We start from the raw sequence: 8074 nt of genomic DNA, 5'->3' as shown, positions 1-8074 counted from the left end.
TATACATTTAGAATAATATATATACCGTTTCCGGACCAAAAAATACTGGATCAGAGTTTTCCACTCTACTGTGTAATGGCTCAAACGATGAAAAATCAACGTGACCGCTCAGAGAGGACATAAATCACTCCCGAGTGTAATCTGAATTTCTCTTTCTCCCCCTAGCTGAAGCCTTGAGGGTCATCATTTTTCTGCGCCACTTGACCAAAGATATAATGTTTTGATTAGGTCGTAAATCAAAATCTTGGGTTGTTTTTTTTCTCTTTTTCGGGGACTTTCCTTCCCCTTATCAGCGGTGGCGGTTTGAACCTGGAACAATGGAGGCCGTAGAGAGGGAAAGAAAAAAAAACCCACAACGAAATGGGAGATTTGCGAAATAGATGCGGGGCGGCGCGGAGGGGAGGGTGGTTAAACAACGGCGCTGGCCCCCCCGGCGGGCCGCCCCGGCCGCCCGCTGCGCGGCCCCCGCGCCGGGCGTGCGAGTGGCCAGCGCCGTCTGCCTCCCAATCCACATCCCAATCCACAGCGGCCGGCGGCGAGGCCCGGCCGCGGCCGCGCAGCCGCCGCCCGGGCCGCCGCCGCCCCGCGGGGCCTCTGCGGGCGCGCAGCGTAAGTGGGGCGCGGAGCGGGGCAGGCAGCGCGACGCGGGCGGGGATCCGCGGCCCCTCGGCGGCCGCAGGGGGAGGCGGCAGCGGCCCGCCGCGGGCCGGGCAGGCCGCGGGGCCCCGCCGGTCCGTCTGGGGCTGCCGCCGGCCCTGCGCGGCGCGGCGCGGAGGCGCGCAGCTCTTTTGTTTTCGGACGCCGCCTCGGCGCACTTTGAACCCCGGCGGTGTGCGCGGCGCGTTTATGGCGGGACTGGGGCGCCTTTCAAAGGTCGCGGTTAAAAAGACCCACCCAACTCGTTGGAGTTATTTCATGTACGCCCGTATACGTACCTATAGGTATGCTCACCTCCTTCCCTCCGCCCTTTCGCTCTTTTCGCTTTGTATTATTTTTATGTATGAGTGCATTCATCCGTGGGAGTCTGCATGTATGTACACACAAATATATATATATACACGTATCTTTACATACCTGTGCATTTATATACATGCGAAATAAAAAAGCCTTTTTTTTCCCCTACGAGATTCGTTAGCATTTTTGGAGGGAAATAACTTCCTAGGGAAAACAGTTGACATCTGAGGCCAGGAAAGTGTAAAGAGAGAGAGAGAAAAAAAAAAGCACCTTTGCCGTTTTGCAACGTTTTGGTGGCGGAGCAGGGAGCAGCGGCGTGCGGAAGGCACGGGCTGCAGCGCGGCTTTCCCGGCACCGACGGCCTCGCACGCTGCGCGGCTGCGGAGCTCCCCGCGCTCGGCCAGCCCTGTGCGCCCCTGTGTGTGAGCAGGGGCCGTGGGGTGGCTTACCCGGGTCAGGCAAAGAGCAGGGCTCAGGCCGAGAGTGCCGCTGCTCCCCCCGCCGCGCCGCGTGGGCGCGGGACGGCGCGGATTGCACTCTCGGTAATACCTACGCGTTTCCAGGGCGTATAATTTACCTTGCTAAATGCCTGCTTTGGTACGCACATTATGCATGTGTAGCTCTGAATATTATGCACCCAATAGACCGTAACAGTCAATAATCCGTGCACTACGAAGGATTTACACCCTCAGAGCTCCATACAATGCTGGACTAATTGATTGCTAAATCTTAGCCTTCTAAATGAAAGTCCATTTTGGAACTAATTTCTCCAATCGCTTGTGTCTTCGTCTCAAAGAAGAAAAGGGAGAGAGGAGAAAAATAAAGCCCCCACCCGTAAATCCCGAGCGGCAGGGCTTTGGGGTTTTTTGCTTGTTTGTTTCCAAAAAAAGGCGCCTGCGGCCGCGCTGCCCGCTGCCGCGGGAGCCCGTGCGGCGGAGCCGGGGCAGCGGGCCCCGGCGGAGGCGATGCTGCGCGCCCCTGCGCAGCGGCGCAGGAGCCACGCTGCCGCCGACCGGCCGGGGCCCTGCTGCTGCCGGCCGCTTCCTCTCGGTGCCCGGTGCGTCGGAGACGGAGGGTGGCTGCTCTCTGCCTTGCCGCCCCCTCCGCGGCGGGGCCCAGCGATCGCACATGCCTAAACCTGGGGTTTTACTTACTGCAGCCGCATGAAAGGAAGGCAATATGTAATCGGAGGGAGACAGGTTACCTACCGGGGATAAACCACGTGCCTTGAGAAAAGCCTATGCCTGAAACCACGCTGGGAGAGGGCAGCCGGGGGGACCTGAGCACATAGAAGTCCTGTGTTTCCGCGCCTCTGCAAAACACACTGCCGGCACGGGCTAAACTGCGTGCGACCGCAGCCCTGCGCCACCGCGGCCCCTCCGCGCTCGGCGAGAAGGCAACTTTCGGGGACGGAGCCGGGCGCCAGGGGCGGCTTAGGGTCACACCGGAGCTCGAGCCCGAAAACGGAGAGAGAGAAAGAAGGAAAGAAAGAAACAAAGCCGTCGCAGCACACCTGGCGAGCAGGGGCCGGCGGTGCGGCGAGGAAGAGCCGCGCGCCCTTCGGCCTCGCTACCCGGCGGCCGGGCGCCCGGGGTTCGCGGCCGCAGGACGCGCTGCGTGCGGGTCCCCCGCCCTAGGGGCAGGCCCTGCCCAGGGCCAGGCCGGGCTCCCCGAGCCGGGCGCCGCCGGCACAGCAGACGGGCGCCGGAGCCGGCTACCTCGGCGCGGCCGGGCTGCCCATACATGGCCCGCATCGATAACCCGCGTCCGGCGGAGGGGGCGGACTGCCGCTGCCTTCCACGCTTCTCTTCCCTTGCATTTGGTCTTTTCGTAGGCTTTTTGTGTTGGCCGCCGCCTCCGGCGCAAAGACGCGGGGCGCTGCCCCGCGGGGCTGCGCGCCGGGCCCGGCGGCCCCAGGGGGCCCTTGCCCGGGGCGCTGCGCGGCCGGGCGCGGAGGGGGCGAGCCCGGCCGGCGGCCGCAGCCGCTTCCCGGGGCCGCGGGTTCGCGCTCGCCTCCAAACCCGGCCCCCGTTGAACATTAACAGGCTGGAGCGGCCCTGCGGTGTAAAATGTCACATATATAAAACGAAGCATCTCCCTGGTTTCAGTAAAACGTCCCGTAAAGCCCATCCGTAAAGGCCGGCATGCACTTAGTGCTGCGGCCCGCACTCGCGGCCCGCGCTCTCTTTGCCCCCCCCCGCCCCACATCCCGGTGCCCCGGGCCCGGCGCGGAGGAGGCGAGCTCCGGCGCCCGCCCCGCCTGGGGGCCCGGCCGCTCCCGTGCCTGGCCCCGGCACACGGCGGGCAGGATGCGGCCCCTCCTGGCCGGCCGAGCCGCTTCCGAGGTGAGCGCCCGCCGCGAGCACGCCGTTAAACCCGGCTCCAAACTGCAGGGAGGGAGTAAAAAAAAAAACCGTCAAGGTCCTTAAACCTTCCAGACGACAGGCTGCCCCTTGAGAGGAGCTGCCAGGCTAGGGGGGAGGTGGACAGGGTGAGCCCGGGGGGCAGGCCCCACCGGCACTGGGGCCCCGAGAGGAATGTGGCACCGAGTGTGCCTGTGTGCGTGTCAAGAAGAGAGATTCATGTATGTCAGCAAGATCCTACAGCACTCAGGAAGGCTCCCACAATTTGACTCGTATTTTCTCCCGGATTAAAGGGAAAAAAGCAAGAATTTTTAATCAGAAGAAATGTAGCACTGCACAATCTCCGTGGGTAGGAATGGGCAGGAATCAATGAGAGCACAGCAATCAATGCAGCGAGCAGCTGAAATGCATGATCAAGATTTATGCAATTGGAAAAGGAACCCGATTAACAAGCCCCTGGACTGCGGGGTGTGTATGTGGAGAAATGGCAGTGCTCACGAAAACATGAGGGTGGAGCAGAGCTCATCCCTGCGTGTGTATATTTAGTGTGGTGGTAGTTCCACTGGCTCACAGGGGACTACTTCCATGCTTAAAGTTATTCACATGCTTGAGTGATTTGCTGGATTGTGGCCATATGTAAAGCAATAAATATAAGTGGCTACTTCTGTGCAAATAGAGATCCAGAGATCTCACAAGTAATATTCCAGCAGATCCAGACCTCGTACAGTTAAGATAAAAGCGAAGAGATCACTTCGCTTTCATTCAATACCCCCCACCCCCCACCCCCAACACCAATTCAGGTCACTGGAACAATGCAAACCTAAAGGAGCACAAAGCCCTTTCTTTACAAAAACCATTGCAGGGCACTTTTGAGGCTGCCTTATCTGGAGAGGAGCAGGAATCCACATCCCCTGTACCTCTGTGGTTATTTTCAATCCTCTGAGCCACAAATTCTCGCACCAGCATTGGTGGATGTAAAGCTAAGAAACAGCGATTTCTCGCCAGGGCCTGAGTGGGTCCCAGACCCTTCATACTCCTTTGAAGTCAACGGAGCCAGAACTGGCAGCGCTGAGTGCAAGAGGAGGTCCCGCGCAAGCGCGGGCTCTCCCTATGAGATTCAGGGGGGCTGAATTCCCATGATTTCTCCAAGGAAGGCCATATGTGCTTCCCACTCCTCAGCTGGCCTGGGAAGAGCCATGGAGACAGAGATGGCTCTTCTGCCCTTTCTCTTCTATCTCTGAAGCCAAGATCTCTAGCAATTCACATTTTTTTTAGTGCAAAGTAAAACAGAGTTTGATTAAAATAATAATACCCAGCTTTTGGCAATGCTTCCTATAAATTCATGGCTTTAGCCTGGTCTGTCTCATGGCCAGTCTGTAAATTTTCACATTTTAACTCACTGTGACAAATCTCTAGCTCTAGTCATTGTTACTTCCTTCAGCTTTCACATTTTGCTGGCAAAAACCTCAGACTCTGGTATTCTCCCCCAAAACAGAAATTCCTACCACAAGGGCCATTACCCTAAGAACATTTTTTAATAAACATGTTTGGAAAATGACAACAAGACACATAAAATACATGAATATGAGTTACGTCAAGTGAAGACTTGGAAGCAGTTTCAAATAGTATTACAAATAGGAAATAGCTTTCCAGAGATAAAAATACTCCTTGTGTTTTGTTAACACCAAAATTCAATCAAGCTTTATTCTCATGGTTTATTTGGATGTTAAGGGACACCTTTGTCCTACTTGATATGGTTGTAACTGGTGGCTGGGCCAGGAGGTCAGAGACTTCAGCTTGTAATCAGTGGGTGACTCGCAAAATCCCTGACAAATAATGTCAGTGTGATGCAATCAGGGTGACAGAGCCATTCTTGCATGTCAACAGCTATTGCTTAGTAAGTCAAAACAAAGTTGAGAGGGTCATTTCATAGCAATAGGTCATTTTTTAAGTTCTGGTCCATGCACCTGAGATGCTATCCAAAACTCCAGCCCCTGACACAGAACAGGGAAAATGGCTCCCACTGAGAGAGAGGGTTTTTTTTTGCAAAAAGGGATATTAAGGAATATTATAAAGGGAAACACCCTGAGAAGCAGCCCTCATTGCTGACTTGGTGACAGCTGCAGGCCCTCTGCATCTTTTAGGGTGTTTCCTTTTAATTGTCCAGAAGGTAGGGAATGTTGCATTTTTTTGTATTTGTTAACAAAAAGGCTTCCGAAACTGGAGTGCAGCTCTAACAATACTCTCCATGACAATAAAAGACTTACTTCTTGTGATGGCCAGACACTGCCATTTGAGACTGCTCAAATTCCCTCCGGTAGAACTGAAAGTTTTAAGGACATAAATAACAGCTTTGGGGCCTGAGAGTGCATTGTTTACATGTCAGTATTACAGGCCTACCATGTTCAGTGTTGCATTGGCTTCCTCCCAGCGGAAGGAAGAGAAGCTGTGATGGGCTCATTAACCCAACAGGGCACATACGTGTATGCTTAAACCCCATCGACTTCCAAGTTAAAATTCATGCTCATCTCTTATTGGAAGCCGGCAGGAATCAAGCATGTGCCTACATGCCTTGCTGAATCAGGGACCAGGTTCCATGGTTGGAGAGAAAGGACTGAGTTAAAATGGCTTCACTTCCTATGGCTTGAGAAACTCATTTCATCTTGCGCTGCTCAGCAAGGGGAACAACTAGGGAGATTCTAGAACACCTGGAAAAAAATCCAAACCAGAAAATACTTAATCTCCCGCTATAGAAATCAATCAGCTGCTTGGGACCAGCGCACGTCTGATGTTTAGAGGAAATGGAAGAATTAAATTTGAGGAAACCATCCAAAGGAGTTCTGTGAAGGCTTGCCACAGGGAATGAAAGTGGAGCCAGAGCCCGGATCCATGACAAGCGTGCTGAACCTGTTTGGAGGCTGCAGAAGAGTAACATGAACAGACGCTGCTGCAGCCTTGCATTAGAAACAAGTTGCATTAGAAGCCATAGAGCAGTTTTATTACTCTTCTCCTCCGGCTGGAAAAATAAAGTTGGAGGAGGAGTAAGAAGAAAAGATGAAGCAGACTGAGAAGAAGAAAAGAGACCTTATTTCTGGTTCCTGTGAGATTTCTTGTGCAAAGAAGAAACATCTGTTGAATACAATGCCACAGAAGCCAATGCATGGTCATATTAAGAAAGGCCTATGTGCTGTCTAGATCAGCTCAGGGGTGGTACATTATAGGAGTGAAAATTCTGAATCTTGTTCTTTGGTGATGATACCCAGTTGGCTATATTTTACTGATTTTTTAATGACAGACTTTGTTAAAAAAAAGAACTCATTTATTAAGCTTGCAGAGGGAAAAATGGGAGATGAAGTTGGAGATCTTAATGCATTTCCCTAACAGTAATGATGATTTTCACTATTTATTCATTTTTATTCTTCATAGCATCTGAGTAATTTCACTGTAAAGTTCAGTTTAGACACATATAAAACTAGAGCATGTGGAGAGATGGAGGCAGAGCTCCCATCATGAACATCCCAGATTATTACGAATACAGGGCTGTTAGGAAGAGAATTGGAGAACCTAACACGGGCCATAAGAAGAAAACTACTGGGTTCTGTCCTGACACAGTTGCCACTAAAGGGATCTGTGGAGTACTTCCCTCTGAGAAGGTATCTGCTCAAGGAGTTGTCCTCAATGCAGTCTCCTACTGAGGCAAAGAAAAACCTTGCTCTGTGTGTTAGGAGATGCCCAATTTGAGGCTGCAAACACAGACTGCAGCCAAACGGGTGAAAAGTATAAAATCACGAAAAGCTGTTACTGATACCTTGGAAAGAAATTCACAACTGCATCTGACACTTCTCTACGCATAATGCTAGTCCAACCTTACTTAACTCTTAACGGCATGACATTAGATAGCTAACCCTGGCTCTTTATCCTCTGTGATTAAATTGCTCTCATGTAGTCTAGCTTCGTAACTGGTGCTGGAGGAGGTACAGTACCCCCAGGGGCTCTTGATGTTTTAGTCTAGCCAAGGGACTCACATTAGACTTGCCATGGACTGGAGAGACTGCACCGTCCCTTCTTCCAGCTGTTTCTCGCTCTCCCATTTGGCCCGGGAAGGGTTTATTCATGGGACCTATCTTTTCTCTGAAACTGAATTCTGTCACAAAGTCTCCCAGGGCACAAATAACAAAGCCCTGAGGGAGCTGGGGTTTAGCCTGGCTTTGGGTCCATTGCACCAACAGCAAGGGACAATTGCTGGGTACCACGCACATGAGCGCAGAAGGATGCTATGTCCTTGGCACAGAGGGTCCAAGAGACGCACCACACTGTGGCGATCCTTCCAAGCGCAGGGCTCTCGGCCACAGTGCGCCAGGCCCACCCTGCAAAGTGGCAGCTCCTGAAGCTGAATAGTTCTCATTTCAGCCACTGAGAGATGGTAAAACCCCTGAGACTACGTTTAAACTGGTGGATCAGGGATGCTTCTAGACCTTTAGATCCAGGTGTATTTCCGGCCATCCAGTTTGGTATAATGGTTCAAGCATTCAATCATGTTGAATATTCATATATTTTCAACCATGGGTAGGAAACTAGGCATGCAAGCAAGCTAGAGGGAACGACAGTGTGTTCCTGTCAGGTCCCTGGTGTGTTACAGAGAAGGCCAGAACCAAGGATGCACCGTGAAATCCATATGCCAGTCAGGCTGGATTTAGCCTTACTCTGACATGTATGACTTTCACCTCTCTTACCTGAACTAGAGTAACAATTATTTT

The sequence above is a fragment of the Dromaius novaehollandiae genome, chromosome 4 (assembly GCF_036370855.1).
Source record: "Dromaius novaehollandiae isolate bDroNov1 chromosome 4, bDroNov1.hap1, whole genome shotgun sequence".
NCBI classification, from domain to species: domain Eukaryota; kingdom Metazoa; phylum Chordata; class Aves; order Casuariiformes; family Dromaiidae; genus Dromaius; species Dromaius novaehollandiae.
The sequence above is the reverse complement of the archived record's forward strand: the minus strand, read 5'-3'. Positions refer to the sequence as shown.